We start from the raw sequence: 25,990 nt of genomic DNA, 5'->3' as shown, positions 1-25,990 counted from the left end.
CTTCCACGGAAACAGACGGTATTTAGAGTTGCAGAGGGAGTCTTGCTGACTTGGGAAGGGTTGTTTTTCCTTGAGTTTATGCAGCACCTTCATCTGCCTCTTCTCTAAGCGGTCCTTGTCATAGGCTTTCCTTTTAGATTTTGTGGGCACATGCACCTGCAATTTTCTTAACCCTATGGCATTATCAAGTAAAAAGTTAATCTGTTTTATGATCCAAAATATATAATGCTGAATTTTAACAGGTACATCACATGCCTTACCGTAAATCAACTTGTATGGTGTCATTCTTGAAATTCTCTAGATTGCAGCTCGGTAAGCCCAACGCGCATCATCCAATTCCTCGAGCCATGCTTTGCGGTTAGGACAACCCATCTTCTCAAATATAATCTTGACTTCTGAAAAGAACTGTCGTTTGTCCTGTAGTAATGTTCGATTGGTAGCAAAGTAGTTCACAATATCATCAACTCGAGGGCCGTATGACATGTCAGTGATTGGATAGGTGATGTTTAACATAGTAAATTCTGGCGGTCTCCATTGCTCATCATGGATCGGTATTTCATCTATCCCTGTGGACAGCTCATCAATTACCTCAAGTTGTCTAGGAGCTTCATTTTCACATGTACCATCCATACCAACTGCTGAAAACAGCTCAAATGCATCCACTATGTCTACTGCGTGTACCTCTGATTCCTCACGCCCAGTCGGCGTTCTATTAAACATGTTCATTTCTTGTGTCATGTTCCCAAATGTAAGCTTGAGTACTTTGCTTCGACAGTTGATTAAAGCGTTAGAAGTTGCAAGGAATGGTCGGCCAAGGATAACAGGGGCTTGATAGATGGTGGACACAAGATGCTGCATTTTCAGAACAACAAAATCCACTAGGTAGTAGAATTTTTCGACTTGAATCAATACATCCTCAATGATGCCTTGTGGAGCTTTTACAGATCTGTTTGCTAACAGTAGCATCATATTGGTCTTCTTTAGTTCACCTAAACCCAATTGTTTATATATCGAGAACGGGAGTAGATTCACACCACTCCCCAAGTCAAGTAAAGCTCTCTCGATGCGAGATTCACCAATCAAGATCGAAATTATGGGAGACCGAGGGTCTCTAAGTTTCTGTGGAGTCTGATTTAGTATCAACGCATTGACTTGCTCAGTCAAGAAAGCTTTTTTCTTCATGTTTAATTTCCTTTTTACTGTGCATAGGTCTTTTAGAAATTTTGTATATGCTGGGATTTGCTGTATGGCCTCTAGAAGTGGAATATTGATCTTCACCTGTTTGAATATCTCTTGGATCTCCGTATAATACTTATTATTTTGACCAGATGTTAGCCGCTGAGGGTGCGGTACCACAGGTTGGATTTTTCTTAACTGGCTCATCCTCTTTATTATCTGACTTTGTTAAACTTGAGCTGGCCTCATCTAATTTTTCTTTTCCTTTATCTTTCTCATCTATCACCTCAGGTCCCGGCACGGCTGTTTGTTGGTCAGTGGGCATTTCAGGACGGGCAACTTCTTTTCCGCTTCGCAAGGTAATAACTGCCTTTACTGACTCAAACGTATCCCCTGAAATATGGTGCACCGATTGCTGTTGCTGTGCAGGGAATTTCCCTTTTTCCATGGTGTTCAACTGTGTACTTATCTTATTCATGGCATCTTTCAATTCACTGAATGATTGACTACTCTGATTGCTGGTCATGACGTGAATCTGCATGAATTGCTAAAACATGTTTGCCATTTGCACCATGCTATCATCAAGAGACTTCTTCGCTGGGATAGGAACTAGAGTTGGTTGAAATCCCAGTGGTGCGTAACTTCGAGAAATCTGTTGCGGCTGATAATGTGGTGGAGGAGCGGCAACTGGCTGATATGTCTATTGCGGAGGCGGTGCATACGATTGAGGAACTTGCTGATACCGCGAGGATGATGGACCTGGCTGATCATTTTTCCATGGGAGGTCCAGATGATTCCGCCATCCTAGGTTATAAGTGTTCGAGAGCGGCTGATTTTGCGTTGTGTTGACCCAATTTGCTGATGGTACCCGATCAGGTCTACTCTCTTGCCATACTGGTAGGAATTGATAGTCCTGAGGCCTGTGGTCTGAAGTCTCACAGATAATGCAAACTTCTGATTTTGCTTTCCTTGATTCCATAACTTCTAGTTTCTTAGACAATGCAGCAACCAGAGCTTGTAAGCTAGTCTCCTCTTTTACCTCGTATCGGCCTCCACCACTGATCGCTCGAAGAGGTTGTGCTGCTATCGGTGCTCATTCAGGATGCATGTTCCATTGCAGGGCACTCTTAGCTAGATAGTCTAAAAATGATAAGCCCTCATCTGGTTCCTTACAGAAGAACATCCCATTGCACATAGTTTGGACAAATTCTTTGCACATAGGGGTTAAAGCAGTGAAAAAATAGTTCACTAACCTCCAAGATTCGAATCCGTGATGCAGACATATGTTCATTAGGTCCTTGAATCTCTCTCAACATGCTTGGAACGTTTCGCCATCTTTTTGCATGAACTGACTGATCTGCTCCTGCAGGTAGTGAGTTCTCTGAAAAGGAAAGAACTTATGTAAGAACTTACGCTGCATTTCAGCCTAGCTAGTAATAGAGTTAGGGCACAAAGAATTAAACCAGATTTTTGCCTTGTATTTCAGAGAAAAGGGAAACAAACGCAGTTTAATGTATTCATCAGTCCTAGCCCTATTAATGAAAGTGGAGCAAACCATCTCAAAATCTGTCAAGTGTTGGTATGGACTCTTAGTGTCCATCTCATGAAACTGGGGAATCACAGATAACATGCCATGCTTAAGAGTAAAATTTGGTGCATCTTATGGCAACACAATGCATAAAGGTGTAGATGTGCGTGTAGGCTGTAGAAAATTTTCAAGTGTACGTGGTGCATGTGCAGCCATAGCTTCTTCGAAATAATGGCCAAACAGATTATTCAGCTCAAATTCAGAATCACTCTCAGGACTAACAGGTGAACAGTCAGATTCAGCGCTATGTGTATCCCAACTGGTGCTAGGTGAAAGTCTACACAATCGATTCGAACTATCTCGAACCCAAGGCATCAAACATCACAATGGCCAGCAGAAATCCACTAACACGGCAACAGACAAATTTTTTTTTTTTTTTCCAATTTTCAATATTTTTTTGTTTTTCTATTTATTTGAAGAAAAAAATCAGAAAAAAATTGGGAAAACTCAAAATTCAAAATTAAAACTGGCAATCCCTGTTAACGGCGCCAAAAACTTAACTCACTCCAAAAATGAGCAGCTCGGAAGCTATCCCAAGTATAGGAGTTATGTCGTGTAATATTAAGCCCAAGGGCTAGATTGTCTCCTTAGGGAATGGGTTTTAATATCAGATTTTATGTTTTTCCAATCGAAAATAAAAGTACTGAACTCAGTTCAGATTCAGGCTTTCAAGATTGTTCAATTTAACTTTTGACAAATTAAATAACACACAAATTAAACCCTAAAACTAACATTCACTAAATTAAAAGGCAAGAATGGAAGCCCTAGTTTACTCAAGGAAACACCGAAACAACCGCGAATTTAAAATGGTAACCTAGAACGTGGAAGTAAAACATGTCAATCAAACTCAACGCACACACTAAAAAATGAAACTTTAATCAAATCAAGAACTCAAACTAAAAAATAATACTGTTAAAAAGACTTGAGGATTCAAATAATTAACTGAGTCTAACAATGCTAAAAGTAAACAACCATTCAAAAATCCAATTTTTTCAATAAACAAAGCAAGAATAATAACCATTGTAATAAAGAAAGAAAGAGAAAATAAAGAAAAGAGAGAGAATGATGTTCTAGACGAGTGGTTTGCTGCAGAGGGTGGCAGTGCTTTGGTGGCCGAAGCAGAGAAGGTAATTTGCTTGAGGAAAAGGCTGGCCTGCGGCTGCTAGTGGTCGGCCGTGGCTATGCAGAGCTAGCTTGTGTGCGGTTGCAAAGGAGTCTGTGGCCTACAAGAGGTTTCTGGATAGAGCCTTAGGCGCTACTATTGCTGTGCTACTCGGAAGCTTCTGCTGGTGCTTGGATGATGAAGAATGCTCGGGTGGAGGCTAAACTATTGCAGCAGGTTGCAGAGATTCCTAGGATGGTTGGGTTGCAGAAAAGGGAAGAGAAGGAGAACTGAAGGAGAACAAAGAGAGAAGAGAGAATATAGGTTGAAGGGAAAAAAGAAAAAGAAAAATAGAGAGAGCAGAGGGCAGCGGGAAACAGGGAGAGAATGAGAGAAAAGAAAAAATTAGAGGAAGAAAATGGGGTAATGAGCAAGAGAAAGGGCAGAGGACGACTAAGGGAAAGAAAAAAGGAAGAAGAAGGAGAAGAGAAGAGGAAGAAATAGAGAAGATACGCGGGGGAGGTTTATAAAGAGAAAAGAAGGATTGCCCTACCCAGATTGTCCAAAGCGACCCGGCTTGCATGGCCAGATCAAATCATGATCCTTTTATATATATATTTTTTATTTTCTCAATTTATTTGTTCTCTGCGTTCATAGCCTGTTTTGACCTCCTTGGAACCCGTTTCTCACAAAACTTGAAACACAAAAGTTATAGCTAATCCTTTCCTTTTTCTCCAAAAATTTGAATCATTTTGATCGAAGCTTGAACATAAAAGTTATGTATGAAATACGAATAGGTGCCGATTTTGGTTTTCAAGAATTTTCCTGCGATAAAAAATTACCCAAAATTCATAAATTGCACAATAAAACTCCAGAATGATAAATTTGGCACTTTATTAAAATATTGGATGTAATTGGACATTTAGTTAAAAATATAAGGCATAAAGATTGGGTTAAGATGCCCAATTACGCAGTTTTGGCGCGTAATCAATGATCTCGGCTCACCCACTATTTCATGTGTAATTGGCGGTTACACCATTGATGAGGCTCTTTTAGATTTAGTTGCAATCGTGAACGTCCTCCCATACTCAGCCTACTAATAACTTAACCTCGGGAAGCTGCAGACCACCCCGGTCACATTGTGCCTTGCTGATCGATCTTTAAAGAAACCTTGGGGTGTGGTCGAGGATGTAGTGGTTAAGGTGGAAGAGTTCCATTACCTTATTGATTTTACTATCTTAGATATTGAGCCTTCCATGAATCCGATCCCTGTCCTTTTGAGACCACCATTCTTAGCCATGGCTAATGCCTGCATTCAATGCAGGACATGGATTATGGACATCTCCTTGGGCCACAAGAAACATAGGTTAACCATATTTAATGCTCCCCAACATCCACTTAAATCCATCCAAGCTGTGGATGAAGACGTGATTGATAAAATTGTTGGGGAAGTGGCTCGTCAATTTTTTGGAGGGGCCCTTTGGATAGTGCACTTTAGCCTGAGAACCACTCCACAACTGAACTGAGGGACCCTTTTGAGCAACTTTTTGCACATCATGACTCGATCTCCTATCTAGCAAACAAGTTAGGGGTAAGCAAGAATGGATGTGACAAGGAAAAGAGGGAGGATAACTTTAACTTTGAACCAGGTTGAGTTCAAATTGAGCATAAGTGCATCTGGTTGAAGACGATAAACTTAGCGATTTTGGGAGGCAAGCTGAAGCATCTAGCTGAAGATGGTAAACTTAGCACTTCCGAGAGGCAACCTAAGAATTTTTCTTTTCTTCTTGAGTCCATAGGTTCTAGATAGTAGATTAAGTATGATTAGAGTCTTTAGAGTAAAGGTGGGGAGGCAACTATAGGGGCGACCAACACGCAAAAGGGTGACCTGGTCCATCCCTTGATCTGTTATGAGATTGGAAAGTATCGAGAGACTCGACCATGGATGCGACCATCACTGAGATGGCATGTGACTTGGTTGAAAGTTAATAGCTCCTTGGCCACAATTTCGGGAAACAATATGCATTGAGTGGCGTGCTATTAGGTCAGGAATATGAAAAGTCGTTTAAAACAATGGATAGCCCTCAGTCATCCCATTCCTTCTTGTTCCCCTTCAAGGTTGATCCTTGTCGCCCCCCTCAACCTAGCCACTAGACCTCCCTCTATTGTTCCTCCACCTATGAAGGCCCCCTGGTCATTTGGACCAATTCCGGCCACCCAACATTTGTTGGCAACATTGGGTTCCAGCTGTCTCTCTTGCGATTCTTTGGTGTCATCCCTATTGGAGTGATGATGTCTCCCCAGCTTCCTTTGAAGCATGACTCATCCCTACCATTTACTAGGCGACTACAATTTTGGGTCATGCTATGATAGGGTTCCTCTTCACGGGACCACTCAACCCCAAGGAAAGGCTCTCTCATGATGGGTCAACCATCTTCTGAGACCCAAGAAGGTATTCTAGATGGGTACAATCTGGCCCACCTGTGCCATGATCTTGAACTCCTCCGTTCTACAATACTCCAATGATTGGCGAAAATACGTGATGAATGTGCACAGGGTGCTCGGATGTTCATCGCAATCCTTCGTCATATCTTCCCCTATGTCACTGAGTTGAACCACCTTCTCGCATCTGTGCCAGACCTGCTGATGAGTCCCTAAAATATATGATTTTAGACCCTCATTTACCTTTGCTTATTCTCACTTTATTATTTATTTACCCATTGTTATCATTGTTCGGAGCTATGCAAGGTTTGTTCATCTTTTCAGGAAATATAGGTTAAAACCAAGGAGTTAGCCATGTGAGACACTAAAGGAGTATCTGGAGTACACAAATCTTAAATTTAGAAGTTTAGCCAAGCTCCCAAAGCCTCAGATCATCAAAGAAAATGAAGTCTTTGTCTGACCAAGTGGCGCGACCAGCAACACACAAGGGTGACTTAGTCTTCCACTGCAGACTCTGAAGTTTTAACTGAGATCGAAATGCTGCAAGGGTCGACCAAGTAATCAACCATATGAACCTCAAGGGTGACTAAGGCGAGATACTGAACTCTCTTGAGCCAAGAAATATCGAGAGCATTGACCAAGTGGTCAACTAAGAGACCTTGAGGGGCGACTATGTAGAGTTCCTGAGATTTTTTGAAGTTTGAGATCCTACAAGCGTCCAACATCAACTCGACCAGAAAGTCCCTTATGGGTGACTTAGTCGAAGACATCAAAGATTCGAATTCCTAATTTCCTTTACCGCTTTCATTTATTGTTTAGACGGTGATGATGTTTAGTGACAAGATTAGCACCTCTATTGCTTCAATCAGGTACACGTATTAGGCTACAGTCTCCCATATAGGTTCTCATGATCATTTGTAATAGAGTATATTCCAGTTCTTAACTGTGCTCTAGATGGCTGGTGCACCCTTACTACTCTATGCTATTGAATGGTTGCTTGGATTGTTTAGCTGGGTTCCGATTAGTTTAGTGTGATAAACTCACTGAACTTAGATTACACAAAACAACATCCTAAACTATACTCATGTCTAAACACTACTTTGTAGGAGTAGAGTTAACTTAGATTTACTTGCTTTCTTTTACATGCTTTCCAGTAGTTGATAGAAAACAATTCAAAAATATAATCTTTTTACTTTCTTTTACACAAGGCTATAATAAACTAGATTGGAAATGGTTTGATAACTACGCTTTAAGTCCATGAGGATCGACACCTGACTTCCCCACTTTCTACTGAACTTGGGATTGTTAGGTAGTATAAATTTTATCTTTGGTAGTTAAGGACCCAAGCCTTGGCGAGCCTACCAAATTTTGGTGCCGTTGTTGGGGACTTTGCTAAGGTTATAAGCCAACTTCCATTTTAGGGTATTGTTGCTTTGTTTTTATTTGTTTTCCTTTTATTTGCTAATTTTGAAGTCTAAATCCTTGTGCTTAAAAGTGTGTATGTTTGGTTTGTATTCTTTGGAACCCAAGATAATTCCCATAGATCTCGAGATTTAAAAATCTTGTAGGTCCCTTAGGAAACCTATCCCTAATCCAAAGAAAGTTGAGTTGTTTGAACCGAAAGCTATGGCTGAAAATAACCCACCGATTCCTGCCAATCAAATCCCAGAATTCCAAGCTCCCCACCTACTTGTGGTGGGAGAGCAACCACTTCGGCCGCTTAGGGACTACTTTGTGCCAAACACATAAACATTGTTGTCCTGTATCTAGTTCCCGAATGTTCAGGCTATAATAACCCCAAAAATGGTTATACGAGATTTGTGGAGTGATTTAAAAAATAAATAATAATAATTCATTTCATTTCATTTTTTAAAAAATAATTAAATTTTAATTTTAATTTTATTTTTATTAATTAAATAAATTATTATTATTATTATTTTATATTATATATAAAAGTTAAGCTTCATGAAGCTTTGCTTCAGGAAGCATCTAAATGTCAATGGCAGAGAGCAGAGGCAATGCCTCCCTGCGTGTTCCTCCATCTCTCTCTCTCTCTCTCTCTCTCTCTCTCTCCCACTCTCCTCAATTTCTCGGCTGATTTTTGCCTAATTGGAAATCTGAAAATATAACTGGACTTCATTCTCCGCCACCGACATTTATACTAGAGCGGATTTGTCGTGGGAGCGGCATAGACATATCTCCTTGGATAAGCTAAATTCTCACTCTTACCTCAAATTTTCGTAAATCTTAAGCCTAATTGACGATCGGACACTGCCACGAAAATCTAGGGATGATTCTCTACAAGTCTAGTGGAGCGGATTTCTCGTGGGTTCGTCGTAGGTATAACCTCAAAATTAGGATAGGGGGGGTTATTAAGGGGCTAATTATTATTTAATTAATGTAGATTTAGAAATGTTAGATTATTAGGCATTCTGAGGTTGAACTAGGGTTATTGAATTCAAGGTTCGGGTAAGCGCCGCGGGTGTAATTTTGGGACCCTGCAGGCATGATTCAGGAAACTAGGTAAGCGTATTAAATATTAGTTTAAATGTTAATTTGGAGTATATGGAACCTAGGGAAGGTTATATAGGTATTATTTTGGGAAATGAGTTAATTAATCTAGGAAAAACGTGAATTGCAAGATTTGAGTTTCAGGTGCCAGGGGCGTTGGATATGGGTTTTAACGAGACTCTCAATAAGCCAGGTAAGGGGAATAAATTATAGTAGTATTTTTGATATTTTTGATTGAATGAATATATGAAAAATGAAGTTATGATATTTTTTTCCCTGTGAAATTTGTATATTATAAATATTTGATGAAAATTGATTGGCTTATGATGTATATTGAAAAATGTGAAATTTGATGATGAGTATTTTTTGAGAAAATGATGAAATGAGAACTATCGATATGTTTGTTGGAAATGATGAAAATGATATATAAATATGTGTATAGAAATGATTTTTATGAAGCATTGAAAAACGTGCAATAAGTTATGTGCTAACATGAGAATGAAATGAATGTGAAAAGAGATATATATATATATATATATATACACTACTACTATGAAATGAATTTTGAAATGTGGGAATATTGCAATGTAAATTTTGCAATATGAACATTAAAATGTAGGAGTTGAAATATGAATATTAAAATGTAAATATTGAAATGAGTATACTCGGAAATGTGAACATTGCAAAGTGTGAAAGCTGCAATGGGATCATTGGAAATATGATTGATGAAATCCCAATACCGCATAATGATTGCGGGTATGTGGTAATGATAACCCTGATGGATGGATGTGGAAACCTTAATGATGGGTTGTGATATTAAGCATGGTACCATTGCTAGTAGTGTTAGTGCAACCACACGGACTCTTGGAGCGTGTGTCGTGATAGTCGATTGAGCTGTATAGTAGAGTTTTTGTGCCTCCTGAGTCCGGATAAGGGCTATAAGTCGGCCAGTCGCACTATAGATACAAGATATGTGATATGATATTTTAATTTAACCGAGTCGGCCAACTGCTGTTAGATCTAACCTTCAGGCTACACAACCCTGACCATGGGGGGAAGCATGACGTAGTGAATATCCTCAGGGTAGGCATGAGTTAGATGAAAATGGAAATGCAATGAAAATGGAAATGCAATGAAAATGGAAATGAAATGAAAATGGAAAAGCAATGAAAGAAAATGAGGGAAGAAATAGTGTGAGTTAATAATATAAATAAATGAGGAGAAGAAAAACTCTCCGCCCGAGGGCTTACTGACTAAGGTGAGTGCCCTGATAATTATCAGTTGTAGCTAAACCCGAGTAATCGGGTAAGGTTGCAAACGATATCAGGGTAGAGGGAAGCTGCTTGTACAGGCGGGTAAGTTTCCCTATTCTCAGGAACTTTGCTAGTAAATATGAGTTGTGTATGAATGATTTTGGAAACGAAATAAAAAGATTTTAAAAGCTTGTGATGTATATTTATACGAGTATAAAAATGAACTTGTATACTTTCTCAGATTGAAATAATTTTAATGAGTATTTTGATATAACTGAACTCATATTGCCACACACAGTAAATAATTTATTCCGTATTATTATCTAAATTTTTCAAGGAACAGAGACAGACCAGGTAATAGGGCTTCGAGATAGTGTGGAGCAGATACCCTGATATACAGGGTGAATGTTGGAGTAGGGAGGTGTAATTCCCCTAGGGTTGTGTTGCTTTGGGTATGATAGAAATGTATATGTTTATGTATAATGATACTTTGGGTATTGTATTCTAGATAGTTTCTATTTTATGACTTCTACTATTAGGTTAATATAAATGAAATACCTGTTTATCCAATGCCCAATGCGGATCGGGTCATAAGAGTGGTATCAGAGGCGTTGATGTGACCGATATATGATTGTTTGATATTGTTTATGTAAAAGCAAAAAAGGTTTGAAAAATTGGGGCGTCATAGTTTGGTATAAGAGCATAGGTTGCTAGCTTCTGCAGACTTTATTAGATAGCGGAATACAATACCAGAGTATAGGAATGGATTTCAAGGAAAATAGGAGATGGGTAGATTGAATGTGAGTTAGTGATTGTTAGAGGATGAGGTGAGAATTTAGGATTCTATCTTACGGCCTAGAGACAAGAGTACCGGGGTTGTTTTTATGTTTTTCCTAGGGTGACAATTTCAGGAAAACCATGGATACTACCTTTGGGTCTTGTTTCTAAGTGGTAGGACTGAATCTTAAATGGGAATTGAGGATGTTGAGATAAATGGTTGTAGAAGAGTAATTTATGAGTTATGGCAATGTATTGGTTGTGTGATAGTAATTGTATGCTGAGACTAGTTGTTCCCTTTGCAGGATGGATCCATGGAACAATAACACGAGTGCGGGAGGTGATGGAGCAGGACTTTCTAGTATGGGTGGCGGAGACCCTGACACGGTATTGTGTGGCGTCACCTAGCAGGTGATGGTTGAGATGGCTAGAAGCTTGGGGGAGCCGAGTTGCATGATCAAGCAGTTCACGCATATGCAACCCCCATCTTTTACTGGAGGAGCAAACCCACTAGTAGCTAAGAACTAGGTCCAGGACATAGAAGACATACTAGTAGTATTCTCATGTACAGACGAGCAGAGTGTGTTATTTGTTACATTTAAATTGATTGGGGAAGCAAAGCGCTGGTGGAGGTCGGTGAGATAGCTGGAGGAGCAGAGGCCTGACCCTGTAGCGATGATGTCAAGTCGCTTTAGGGAAATTTTCTTCGAGCGGTACTTTCCCACTATGATCAGGAGTGTGAAGGCATTAGAGTTTCTGTATCTGACATAGGGGCATTTGACGGTGCAGCAGTATGCAATGAGATTCATTGAGCTGACTTGATTTGCCCCGCATCTGGCGCCAGATGAGGAGAGGAAGGCAGGAAAGTTTGAGGAGGGCCTAAGGTAGAACTTGTATGAGCAAGTGGTAGGCTTTTGGGCTCAGACCTTCTTAGAGATAGTAGACAAAGTTGCAGTGATTAAGAGCAGCTTACAGAGAGGTGCAGCAGCACAGAGCCAGGGAAAGAGGCTGATGCCTCCCAATTTTTAGGCAGGCTCCAGTCGAGGGTTGGGAGGAGATATGATAGCAGAGGGGGATGTTGACCGCGAGGAGGAGAATAAGCAGTACAAGATAGACAGATGCGCCCTCCTTGTCCCATATGCAACAAGAGTCTATCAGGCACCTCAAGGCGGACAGTAGAGGAATACTGCCCTGGCGCAAGTTTATACACTGACATCGAGAGATACTGAGGCTACAGGAGATGTGGTGACAAGTACTGTTTCAATACTGTCACTTAAAGCTACTGCCTTGTTTGATTTAGGGGCAACTCATTCTTTTAGTGCCCGGGAATATGTTAAGTTGTGTGGGTTTGAACCTCAGCAGTTAGATATTAGTCTGTCTGTTGTTACGCCAACTGGGGATGTAAGGATATGCATAAAGGTACTCAGGAGCTGTCCAGTGGGTATTCAAGGGAGGTCTTTATTAGCTAATCTGGTGGTTTTAGATATGCATGGATTTAAGGTAATCTTGAGGATGGACTGGCTAGCTGCCCATTATGCTAGCATTGACTGCCATTAGAGAGAGGTAGTGTTCAGACATCTAGAGGGACAGAGGTACAAATTCGTGGGATCATGTATGCGCACCCGACCTCAGTTACTATCTGCCATTTAGGCGAGGAGATTGCTGTTAGAAGACTATCAGGGATTCTTGGCCTATGTGAAGGTAGTATCAAAAAGGGAGTTGAGGGTAGAGGATATCCTAGTTGAGAGGGATTTTCGTAATGTATCCCTGAGGATTTGTTGGGACTAACTCTTGATCGTGAGGTAGAGTTTGTTATTGATCTGTTTCTGGGAACAGCGCCAATTTCGAAGGCACCATACAGAATGGCACCGACATAGCTAAAAGTTGAAGGAACAGTTGCAAGAACTGTTAGATAAGGGGTTTATTTGGCCCAGTGTGTCACCCTGGGGAGCGTCGGTTTTGTTTGTGAGGAAGAAAGATGGGTTGATCAGGTTGTGGTCGACTACAGGGAAATAAATAAAGTAACTATCAAGAATAAATACCTGCTCCCTCATATCGATGATTTGTATGATCAGTTACTGGGGACGCAGATATTCTCAAAGATAGGCTTATGCTCCGGGTACTATCAGGTGAAAGTTAGGACAAAAGATGTTCTAAAGATGGCATTTAGAACACAGTATGGCCACTATGAATTTCTGGTGATGTAATTTAGTTTGATGAATGCTCCTACAATGTTTGTCGATTTGATGAACAAGGTTTTCCACTAGTATTTTGACCAGTTTGTGGTAGTATTTATTGATGATATACTGGTGTATTTGAAGAGCCTAAAGGAGCAAGAAGAATATCTGAGGATAGTGCTTCTGGAGCTAAAAGAAAAGAAGCTGTATGCGATGCTCAAGAAGTGTGAGTTCTGGTTGGAACAGGTTACCTTCCTTTGACATGTTATATCCAGGGGTGGTATTTCTATTGATCCGAGTAAGATTGAGGTAGTAGTAGACTGGGTACAATCAAAGAATGTGCATAAGACTAGGAGTTTCCTGGGATTGGCTGGGTACTACCGCAGGTTTATTGAGGGCTTCTCTAAACTGCCAGGCCCATTAACTAGATTGACCAGAAAGGGAGTGAAGTTCGAGTGGTCTAACGAATGTGAACAGAGCTTCCAGGAGTTGAAGCAGCGACTCCTCACTGCATTTGTGTTGATGATTCCTTCATGAGAAAAGGGATTCATAATTTATAGTGATGCATCTCATAAAAGGCTCAGATGCGTGTTGATGCAGCAGGGAGAGTGATAGCCTATACGTCACGACAACTAAAAGAATATGAGAAGAACTACCTTACCTATGATCCGGAGTTAGCAGCAGTTGTTTATGCATTGAAGATTTGGAGACACTATCTTTATGGGGGTAGGTGTGAGATTTTCACTGACCATAAGAGTTTAAAATACTTTTTTCACGCAGAAAAAGTTAAATATGAGGTAGGGGAGATGGCTGGAGCTGATAAAGGATTACGACTGCACTATCAGCTACCATCCGGGAAAGGCTAATATGGTCACTGATGCTTTGAGTCGGAAATCAGTGGATTCATCTATATCTGTAGTGGAGATTTAGCATCCGATCCAGATGGATCTAGAGAGGATTGGCATGGAGTTGGTAGAGGGAGATCACCAGACATTTATTACTAACCTGATTTTGTGGCCAACTCTATAGGAGAGAATTAAAGCAGCTCAGAGGAATGATGCAGAACTAGTAAAGTGTATGGAGAAGGTACATCATGGTCAGGAAACGGAGTTCAACATCTCAAATGATGGATCCTTGAGGTTCCATACCAGATTGTGCGTTCCTACCGACCCCCGATATCAAGAGGGTTATTTTGGAGACAGCACGTCGGTCTTTGTATACTGTACATCCGGGTAGCACTAAAATGTACAAGGATCTTCAAAAGTCTTTCTGGTGGAGCAATATAAAGAGAGAGATAGCCTAGTATGTGGATTAGTTTTTGACATGTCAGCAGGTGAAAGCTAAGCATCAGAGACCAGCGGGATCATTGCAGCCACTCCACATTCCTGAGTGGAAGTGGGAGCATATAGCGATGGATTTCGTCACAGGACTACCGTTGGCTTTGCATGGACAGAACGCTAATTGGGTAGTGGTGTTCTGCCTTTTCTGTGTTTGAAAAATAAAATCTTCAATCTTTTAAATTAAATCTTTAGAATTTTGAAGAATATCTTCAGACGTCTAAAGTAAAACTTCAGTCATCTGAGGTGCTTCTTCAGACGTCTGAGGATTCTCCTCAGTCGTTTGGACATACCACTTTCAGAAATTTCATTTTACTTTTCTAAAATCCTTTTTACTCTCTTACTTTGATTTGTTATAAAACATTTTCCAGGGTTTAAGACAAGGTCTCTAAGTCCATAATGTACCCTAGAAGAGCTTCAAAATTATTTCATATGATATTCAAAAAGGAAGTACTTACATCATGATCCAAAAGCTTAAAACTCTTTTCTTCAAGCCTTCCATGGTATTTCACTTTAAGATCCTTTTGACTTTAACTTTGAGTTAGCTTTAAGTGTCCTCATATTTTGCTCATATTGAAGTTTCTTTGAGCTCTCTTTTTGAATCTTTTCTTTATGTGAATAAGAATTTGTGATTCTTTAAGCTTTCCATTTTTTTCTTTTTGAACTTTGTCTTATACTAAATCCGAAAACATCACCACTCAATCAATTATGTTAAGTTTTTCTTTTTGTTATCATCAAAATAATATTTTAAGACTTGTAAGGCCAATAGACAGACCAGGTGATACAGCTCCGAGATAGTGTGGAGGGGATACCCTGATATACAGGGTGAGTGTTGGACTAGGGAGGTGTATATCCCCTAGGGTTGTGTTGTTTTGGGTATGATAGAAATGTATATGTTTATGTACAATGATACTTTGGGTATTGTATTCTGGATAGTTTGTATTTTATGACTTCCATTGTTAGGTTAATATAAATAAAATACCTGTTTAGTCGGTGCCCAATGCGGGTCGGGTCATTTGAGTGGTATCAGAGGTGTTGACGTGACCGATATATGATTATTTAATATTGTTTATATAAAAAAAATGGTATGAAAAATTAGGGCATCACACATGCAGGGAAATTTGAAATTTAGACTTTAATAATCTCGATGCTGCCCAACTTTCATGGGAACCCCACTGAAAATCCTTATCAGCATCTAGATGAGTTCTTGGAGATTTATTCCATCATATGTATACCTTATTTTAGTGATGATGCCCTTCGTCTTAGGCTCTTTCTATTCTCTTTGAAGGATAAAGCCGAATATTGGCTGAAGTCCTTAGAGCCGAACTCGGTGACCAACTGGGTCACCATGCAGCATGAATTCTTGAGAAAGTACTTCCCAATCAGGAAGACTAACCAGCTACGAAGGGCAATCACATGTTTCACACAGATGGATGGGGAACTTTTCTTTGAGACCTGGGAGTGCTTTAGGGACCTGCTTTGTAAATGCCCACATCATTAGGTTCCCAAGTGGCAATTAGTTCAAACATTTTACGAAGGGTTATTTGAGAGGGATAGGTCCATGGTAGATGCCTCGTGCGGAGGTACTTTCCTCACAAAGCACGAGAATGAAGCATGGATTCTTTTTGAGAATCTTGCTGACAATTCTCTGCAGCACACTGGTGCTGCTCATTGACTACCTAATCCATCAACATCAAAACCTAAGGGAGTTTAGGAGTTGGCCACAAGCTAGGACCTAGCCCCTACCTTGCATGCCATATCCAAAAAGCTAGACCTGTGCTTGTCCTTAAGACCGCAAACAATGGCGTGTGCAGAGGTTTGTCCAATTTGCTTTGACCCTTCCTATACATGGTATAATTACCCACATGCACGTTCCCAGCCTAAGCCTATGTGGGAGGAAGTGAAAGCCACCACCAATTGGTATGATAGGCCGTCCAACGACCCCTACTCTAATACTTACAACCCTAGGTGGAAACAACATCTCAGCTTCTCCTACAGGCCGCAAGCTCCAGGTTTTCAATCCCAAAGACCTCCACAAGCCTTTAATGCTCTGCCTCCATGTCCATACCAAAATTTTCAAAATCATCTTGATTCAGCTCCCAGATCTTCAACCATTCAGTAGTTGTCTCCACCTTCTCCTAAGTATGACACCTTTCAAGAGACGGTGTTGAAAGCCCTTAAAAATATTGAGGCTAATTGTCAAGTAGTTTGAAAACTCCTTCACTCTCACTCCTAATCCATTGCGAAGTTGGAAGCCACCCTAGGGCAACTAGACACTACCTTGAGTTAGAGAGATGAGGGAAAGTTTCCAAGTCAACCTGTAGTGAATCTCAAGGGACAATATGGGGTGGAATGAGAACTGAAAGTTGGTTCCTCATCATATCCCAAGAAAGCCCAGGTGGTGGCCACCCTTGAAAGTGGCAGGATGATAGATAAATAAGGCAAGGAGCAATTGAGTAAGGAAGAGAACGAGGATGAAAAGAGGGTAGTGCCCAACGCTTATTTGTTCACCCTATCTTCCTCTAGTTGGGTATACAAATCCTTTAGTCCCACATATGCAACTGGAGGACCAAACCTCATCTCGCTCCCCATTGGGCTTTTCATATCCCTTTAGTGATACATCCTGTAACCCCTTTTGTGCTTTCTATGTTTAGGAAAGAAGCCTCAACTGAGTCCATTTGGGACATATTTAAACAAGTGAGAATTGAAAAGCCTCTCCTTGATGGCATTAAGCAATCACCTATGTTCATAGAGTTCCTTAAGGACTTATCAACGTAGGAGCCAGAGTCAAGAGTGCATATGGATGGTTTGGTTAAGCAAGCCGAGCACATGAATTCCATGATATTAGAGCTCCTTATGCCTAAGTTAAAAGACCTCAGCAAACCCATTATTTCATGTGTAATTGGAAATTACGCCATTAATGGGGCTATTTTAGACTTGGGAGCGAGTGTGAACATCCTTTCATACTCGGCCTATAAATAACTTAACCTTGCGAAGCTGAGCCCACCCCGATAATAGTAAGTCCTGCTAATCGATCTCTTAAGCAACCACGAGGTGTGGTAGAAGATGTGGTAGTCAAGGTGGGAGATTTCCATTACCTTGTCGATTTCATCATTTTAGATATGGTGTCTTCTACAAATCCGATCCCTATCCTTCTGGGATGACCATTCCTGGCCATAGCCAATGCTTGCATTCAATGTAGGATAAGGATTATAAACATTTTATGGGGCCACAAGCAACTTAGGCTAAACATATTTACTGCCTCCAACACACACTTAAAGTCGTCCAAGTTGTGGATGAAGATGTGATTGATACAACTGTTGAGGAAGAGGCTCCCTCACTTTTATAGAAGGACCCTTTGGATAATGCACTTCAGCCTGAATACCCCACCATTACGGAACTAGGAGACTTCTATGAGCATACGTCTGCAAATCATGATTAGGTCCCTAGTTTTTAGAATAAGTTGGGGGTATGAAACTCCAGAAATGAGGAGAAGAAGAGAGAGGCCAATATTAACTTTGAACCAGGTTGAGTTTGACATGAGCTTAAGTACGTTCGGTTGAAGATGGTAAACTTAGCACTTAGGGAGGCAACCCGATAATTTTGCTTTCCTTTTGCATCCTTAAAGTGTACATTGTAGGGTAACTTGTGTTTAGAATCTTTAGAGTAAGCTTTAGAAAAAGTTGGGGGTTTGACTATAGGGGTGACCAGCGTGCACATAAGTGACCTTGTCCAGTCCTCGATCTATTCTACAATTGGAAAATACCGAGAGGTTCGACCATGATCACGACATGCACTAGGTTGGTGGGCAACCTAGTCGAAAGTTATGTTTTTTTGCTTAAATACATGGGTGTGACCAAGGACGCACAACACAAGAACTGGGGCGACATGGTTGAGAAGGTCAAGAATTGTTTAAAAACCAGACCCACACCTAACTCTTCTTCTCCCGCTTCCTATTTCTCTCCACTCGCTTGCCTTCCTCCTAGTCTGTGCTATTAGCTACTAGGGCATCCCTTGGTTTCTCTCCACTATGCCTTCTCGACCACCATCTGCTGCTCCTTCCAAACACGGTCGTTCCCCACGTACTAATGCACTGCCACCTTTACCTTCACCTTAGATTCCTCAACTATGGGCTAAACTCTGCCAGCTGCGTCAAGAATTTGTGCTCCTCCAATCCTTCGTACTTGAAACATATACTACATTGTGGGATTAGTTTGATTAGGGTGTTTAGATTATCTTTTCTACCATTCCTCATATCGCCAATAAGGCTACCTTACACTGCTCTCAGGCAGCTGTGACAGTCCCATCGGCCCTTTCTAGGGTACCACTCTCTACCCCCACTTCGCTGAGACCAACCAAATTGGTTTCCAATGCTTTCGCGAGACTGGAGGGTGCTCTGCGCAATCATGCTGCTAGTTCCAATGATTTCGGTGACAATGATTCTGTAACAACCTCAAAATTATATCATTTTTTTTTATATTATATATATAATCATACCTATGCAGCAGAAACATAAGTGTCATACATCTATGTACACTATCCAATACCAGAATTTAGTACATACAAACTATAGCCATAAAAAATTTCCCTCTAGTATCATTTATCCCACAAATACAAAACTCTGTCACAAACTCACGCTACAACTAGGGTAATCTAGAAATCTCTATCCGCGAGCCTGATCTGCTCGTCTAACTGGCTCACCTAAAAAATGTTAAAATAGTAGGGTAAGTCGACGCTCAGTAAGTCGAAATATGCTATTACTAGTGTGTGACTACTAAGTTATATACATATACTTGAAATAACATCTGAGCTGTAATAAAATGATAAGTCTGTAAAGCATATCTTACATTTTTTGCAGTTTAAAACATAATTGTATCATCTGAATTTTCTACTTTTCATACTGCTAGTATCATACTATATTTATCAAATACTGTAAAATTATATACATATACATAACTGTGCTTTTATCTCTAGAACTCTGTATGTCATGATTTGAACCCTTACGACAGGATTGTGCGGCCCGTAGGTGGGACTTAACCTGGTCGACCCTTCAGGAAAGTCACTATACTCTACAGTACCTTAGCTCAGCCAAACTGCATACTCTCCTAGGTGCGGGACTGGCTGCTACCTCATCAAACTGGCCCCCTCAATCCAGTGAACTGGGGAGCTGCATACTCTCCGAGCACAATTGACGGTACCCACACACTATCTGAGATATATGGTTGCACTCTATCTGTATTAGCAACGGTATTGTGCTCTATATTCAGTATCAGTATCTGTATTTGTCTGTAATCTTTTCACAGGGATCTGATACTATATATATATATATATATATATATATATATATATATATATACATATATACTCTTTTAGTGTTTTCATCATGTTTCCCAAATAACCGTAACACTATAACTCAATACTGTAAATACTATAATATCTGCAGCATCATGCTAAAACTGTATCATCTGTCTGTATACTTTATCTGTATAATCTATCTGTATGCTCTGAGTGTTATGGCATTTAGGAAAACATAGCTTTCCATATACTCTGTATATACTGATATGAATAAACATCTGTATACTACTATATATATCTGTCTGTGCAATCATATGAATAAAACTGTATATGTATACGTATTATGTCCGTACAAAATCTGTAAGTATCTAATTGTATCTACATTACTTGATACACTGAAAAAATGTATAAAAAGTCCATATCAAATAATATCTACTCAGGCCACACATACTTTTAAAACTCATATTCTGTATAATAACTGGTATACATGCATATGTGTATATATATATATATATATATATATATATATATATATATATAAAATTTCTGCTGTAAATAATAATTTGGTAAAAGCATATAATTTTTGCTAAAAACTTACTAGAAATGCCTAGCATAGCATATTTCCCTTTCCTATTTTCTGAAAAGCCTTCACTGAACTCTGGCCCTACACCCGCAGGGTTCTCCACTCAACACCCTGAAAATGACATCCCTTTGAACAAAACATCAAAATTTTCCTACATACAACATTTCCTATAACTGCAGGAAAAGCAGATTCTGAATAAAACCCCTTACCCTGAATTTGGAATGAATTTCAAACCAACTTCTCCCACGATCAGCTCCGACGGACTTGTAGAAAACTTCACCAGGAGCGTCGTGGTGGCCTCAGATCTTCAATTCAGCAAGAAACGGAGTTGGGATCAAAGAGAGAAGGGGATGAGTGCATTTTAAAGAGAGAGAGAAAAAGTTTGCGCTAGTTTTCTACTGAAAAATCCAAGTTTTCACTATTTATAGCCCCGAATTCGTCGACGAGACACATCATCTCGTCGACGAGTCCTTAAGGAATTTCATCGACGAACCCTCCTTCCTTATCGACGAATTTCAGACTACTTAAAACCCTTCTCGGTATCTTCTCATCGATGAGGTGTGGCTTCATCGACGAGGCCCTCTTATGTGCTCGTCAATGAACTCCGTATATTCGTCGACAAGATCTTGTGTAAATTTTTCAGGTTATTACATTCTCCCCTCCTTATAAAATTTTGTCCTCGAAATTTACTATCTAGGTTGAACACCATCTATACACTCCATCATCCTAAATAGGAAAAGGGTCAACTTATTTTATTACTTACCCTCACTTATGGTGGAGGAATACCATTGTTACATACTATGTTCTGGGAGATTACACAAATAAAACTAAAAACTACCTACTAATTAATTCAATACATGTGCCTGCAAAAGAAATACTATCTAACTATAATACTTTACCTGCTATCACCATCCTCTTGGAACAACTGCGAGTATCTTCGTCTGATCTGTTCCTCGAGTTCCCAAGAAGCTTCCTCTATAGCGTGATTTTTGCACAAAACTTTTACTAACTGAATCTCTTTCATGCACAGTTTCTGAGTCTTGTTATCTAAGATCTGAATTGGCATTTCTTCATAAGCTAAAGATTCTTTAAGCTCCATCTCTGCATAGCTGATTATGTGGGATGGGTCTGGGACGTATTTCTTTAACATAGCTACATGAAACACGTCATGAATTCTAGCCAAAGTTGGCGACAAAGCTAGCCTATAGGTAACTGACCATATTCTTTCTAATATCTCAAAAGGGCCAATATACCTAGGGCTCAACTTGCCCTTCTTCCCAAACCTCATAACTCTTTTCAAAGGAGTTATTTTAAAAAATACTCGATCACCCACATCAAATTCTAGTTTCCGGCAACGAGTGTCTGCATAGCTTTTCTACCGACTCTACCCGGTACTGATTCTTTCTTTAATTAGTCGGACCTTATCACATGCCTGCTGTACAATCTCTGGACCCAACACTTACCTTTCACCCACTTCATCCCAGAAGAGAGGAGAACGACATCTCCTGCCATAAAATGCTTCAGAAGGTGCCATGTCGATGCTAGCCTGGTAGCTGTTATTATAAGCAAATTCAAATAACGGCATAAATTGGGTCCAACTACCCTCGAAATCAAACATGCAAGCATGAAGCATATCTTCTAAAGTCTGGATTTTCCTTTTAGTCTGACCATATGTCTGAGGATGGAAAGCAGTGCTAAATGCTAACTGTGTACCCATAGTCTCCTGAAAACTTTTCCAAAATCATGAAGTAAACCGAGGATCTCGGTTGGAGACTATGGATACCGGCACACCATGAACGTGAACTATCTCCTGAATATATATTTCTGCCAACCTATCCATGGAATAACCGACTTTAATAGTGATGAAATGAGCGGTCTTCGTCAGACGATCAACAACCACCCAAATCTCATTCAATCCCTGACGTACCAATGGTAACCTCGTAATGAAATTCCTCGAAACATGATCCCATTTCCACTCTGGAATGAACAATGGTTACAACTGTCCTACCAGTTTCTGGTGCTCAGGTTTAACCTACTGGCACGTCAAGCACTGCTGAACAAACTGGGCTATCTCCCTGTACATTTTAGTGCTACCTGGATGTACGGTGTATAGGGATCTGTGAGCTTCCTCTAATATAGTTCTTCTGATCTCGATACCTGCAGGAACACAGAGCTCCGTACGGAACCGCAGGGCTATGTCATATGACATGCTGAATTCCTCAACCTGACCATCTCGCACCTTAGCCACTACCTCTGCCAACTTTGCATCATCACCCTGAGCTGCTTTAATTCTCTCGTATAACGTAGGCTGAACCACTAGACTGACAATGATTGCCTGAGGACTCTCTCTTATCAATTCTATGCTGAGCCTCTCCAAATCCATAAGAATTGAATGCTAAATCTCCATAGCTGCCAGTATGGGTCCCACTAATTTCTTGCTCTGAGCATTTGCCACTACATTTGCCTTCCTTGGGTGGTAACTAATTGTGCAGTCATAATCTTTAATAAGCTCTAACCGCCTTCTTTGTCTCTTACTCAGCTCTTTCTGAGTGAAGAAATATTTCAGGCTCTTGTGATCGGTAAAAATCTCGCACTTTCCACTGTATAGGTAATGCCTCTAGATCTTGAGAGCATACACCACTGCAGCTAGTTCTAAATCATGGACAGGATAATTTTTCTCATATTCTTTAAACTGTCTAGAAGCATACGCAATGACTCTACTGTGCTGCATCAATACGCACCCAAGTCCCTTTAGGGACGCATCACTATATAACACAAACCCGTCCTCCCCTCACGGGATAGCTAATCCCAGAGCTGAAACTAACCGCCACTTTAACTCTTAAAAACTCGACTCACAATCGTCAGTCCAATCAAACTTCATATTTTTTATCGTAAGTCATGTTAACGGACCAGACAACCTGGAGAATCCATCCACGAAGCGTCGGTAATAGCCTGCCAATCCCAGAAAACTCCTGACTTCTTGAACATTTCCCTGCCTTTCCCAATTCAGTACTGCTACTAGTTTACTTAGAACAACTGATACTCCTGCTTCAGAGATCACATGGTTGAGAAAGGTAACCTGCCTTAACCAAAACTCACACTTCTTGAATTTTGCATACAATTTTCTTTCCCTTAATACCTACAACACCAATGTCAAATGATACTTGTGCTCCTCAAAACTTCTCGAATAGACTAGTATATCATCAATAAACACAACCACAAACTAATCTAAGTATTAAGGAAACACCCGATTCATTAAGTCCATAAATACTGCAAGTGCGTTAGTCAACCCAAAGGGCATCACTAAGAACTCGTAATGCCCATATCTGGTACGGAATGCGGTCTTCGATATATCTTCTGCTCTAACCTTCACCTAATGGTAACCCGATCGTAGGTTAATTTTAGAATAAACCTGGGTCCCTTGAAGCTAATCAAATAAATCTTTGATCCTATGGAGAGGGTATTTATTCTTGACTTCCAGTTTATTTATCTCCCTATAATCAATGCACAATCTCATGGTTCCATCTTTCTTTTTCACGAATAAAACTAGTGCTCCCTAGGGCGACACACTGGACCTGATAAAACCTTTATCCAGCAACTCCTATAACAGATCTTTCAACCCTTTCAACTCAACTGGAGCCACATGGTACGGTGCTTTAGATACTGGGTCAGGTGGTAAACCAGGAAATTCTTCTAGAAAGACATCTGGAAATTCTCTCACTACTAGTATGTCAGCTTGTCTCAATTCTTCTTACGACAATTATTTTATGTATGCTACATACCCTTGGCAACCCCCTTGCAGCAGTCTCCTCACCTGAATGGCCAACACCAGCTGTGGCGTGGGACGTACACGTGAACCCACAAATCTATACTCTTGTCATCCGGGGGTCTGAAAATTACTTCCTTCTGGTGGCAATCTATACTGGCGTGTTGAGTTGCTAGCCAGTCCGTGCCGAGTATCACATTCAACTCCTACATATCTAGAACCACAATTTTGGCTAACAGCACTCTCTCTTGAATACTTGCTAGAGAATTCTGAAGCACCTTCTTGCATTTTACCACAGATCCCATCGGCGTACCCATATATAATTCTACATCTAATAGCTGAGCATCTACCCCAGTTATTTGGACATACCCCGCCACTATAAAAGAGTGAGTGGCACCTGTATCAAATAAAACAAAAATTTTATATGGTAAAGCGGTAAGGTTACCTGTGACCACGTCTCTAGTCGTCTCGGCGTCTCCCGGTATTAATGCATAGACCCTCGCCGGTGCAGTATTCCTCTTTTGACCATCGCAGGGCGCCTGGTATCCACCTCGAAATAGCCTAGGAGCCGGTACATAACCTGGTGGCATCTGACAAGATCGAGCCATATGACCGGGCCTTCCATAATGATAGCAAACATTCTCCCCTAGCCAAAATTCACTCGGGTGTATCCGTCCACATTTAGGACAAATGGCAGGAAGCTGTCGGCCCTGAAACCCCCCGTGCTCTACCATCTGCCTCTGGCCTCCTCCAAATCTACCTCCTCTCTAAAGGCCTCGACTAGGACCCGCCTAAAAACTCGAGGGTGCAGTCCTCTTCTTCTAACTCTGTATCTCAGTCTCTCTGAGTAGACTCTCCTCTGCTATAGTAGCCCTGTCAACCAACTCTGCAAAATCCTAGATCCTCATTACCGCCACTTGCCTATAAATGTCTTGCCTCAAGTTTCTCTTGAACATTCTAGCCTTCTTCACTTCATCGGGGATAATATATAGGCAAAAATGTGAAAGCTCGGTAAATCTCACCGTGTACTACTGGACAGTCAATGGCCCCTGGGATAGACTCAGGAACTTCTGTAGTTGAACCTCTCTGATTGAGGCAGGATAGTACCTATCGAAGAACACCTCCGTGAATTGTGCCCAGGTCATCGACACTGGAATCATCCTCTGCTCCTCCAACAACCTAGTGGTCATCCACCATCTCTCGGCCTCCCCCACCAACCTATATATAGCATATATGACTCTCTGCTCGTCTGTACAATGAAGTATTGTCAAGATCTTCTCCATTTCCTGCATCCAATTCTCTACAACTGCAGAGTCAGCAGCTCCAGAGAAGGCCGGCAGATTCATCTTCACAAATTTCTCTATGGTGCATCCCTAAGCTGGAGATGGGCCTCCTTGCTCTCTAGAACTCCGTGCTATCTCAGTCATAACTCGTAGAGCCACACTACGTAGCACAACATCTGAATCTCCACCCCCTGGACCAAAAGGACCCGCTCCATCATCACCACTAGCATGAGCGCTACTGCCTCCTGGGTCCATCCTGCAAATATATTAAACGCCGTTTTAGAATCCTATTCCCCATACAGACCTAACTTATCTCATTTGACTAGAAATTCAAATCCTCTATTAACCATTCCCTAGATCCTAGCCCCAAAATCCAATCCTGCAACCTAAACACACGACTCGTCAATAGTTTACTATGACTTTCCTAAAATCGTCACTCCAGGAAAAATACAGAAACCACCACGAAAATCCTGTATCTTGACCATAAAACAAAATCTCAAATCCTTTTTCCTGAATTCTAGTATTATTTTCCGCTACACTCTAGAGTCTACAGAACCTAGCAACCTAGGCTCTGATACCAAAATGTATCGACCTAAAAATTATAGCATTTTTTTTATATTATATATATAATCATACCTATGCGGCAGAAACATAAGTCATACATCCATATACACTACACAATACCATAATTCAGTACATA

General features: G+C 40.6%; 1 non-coding gene across 1 annotated transcript; it reads right to left on the bottom strand.

Moving 5' to 3' along the window:
* Positions 1-15,760: 15,760 nt before the first annotated feature.
* Positions 15,761-15,866, bottom strand: LOC131167214 (small nucleolar RNA R71). The gene has a single exon (XR_009140069.1). It is a non-coding gene; the product is annotated as a small nucleolar RNA R71 (small nucleolar RNA).
* Positions 15,867-25,990: the final 10,124 nt, after the last annotated feature.

Source organism: Malania oleifera, chromosome 10 (assembly GCF_029873635.1).
Source record: "Malania oleifera isolate guangnan ecotype guangnan chromosome 10, ASM2987363v1, whole genome shotgun sequence".
NCBI lineage: Eukaryota > Viridiplantae > Streptophyta > Magnoliopsida > Santalales > Ximeniaceae > Malania > Malania oleifera.
This window is presented reverse-complemented; position numbering and strand designations above follow the sequence as displayed.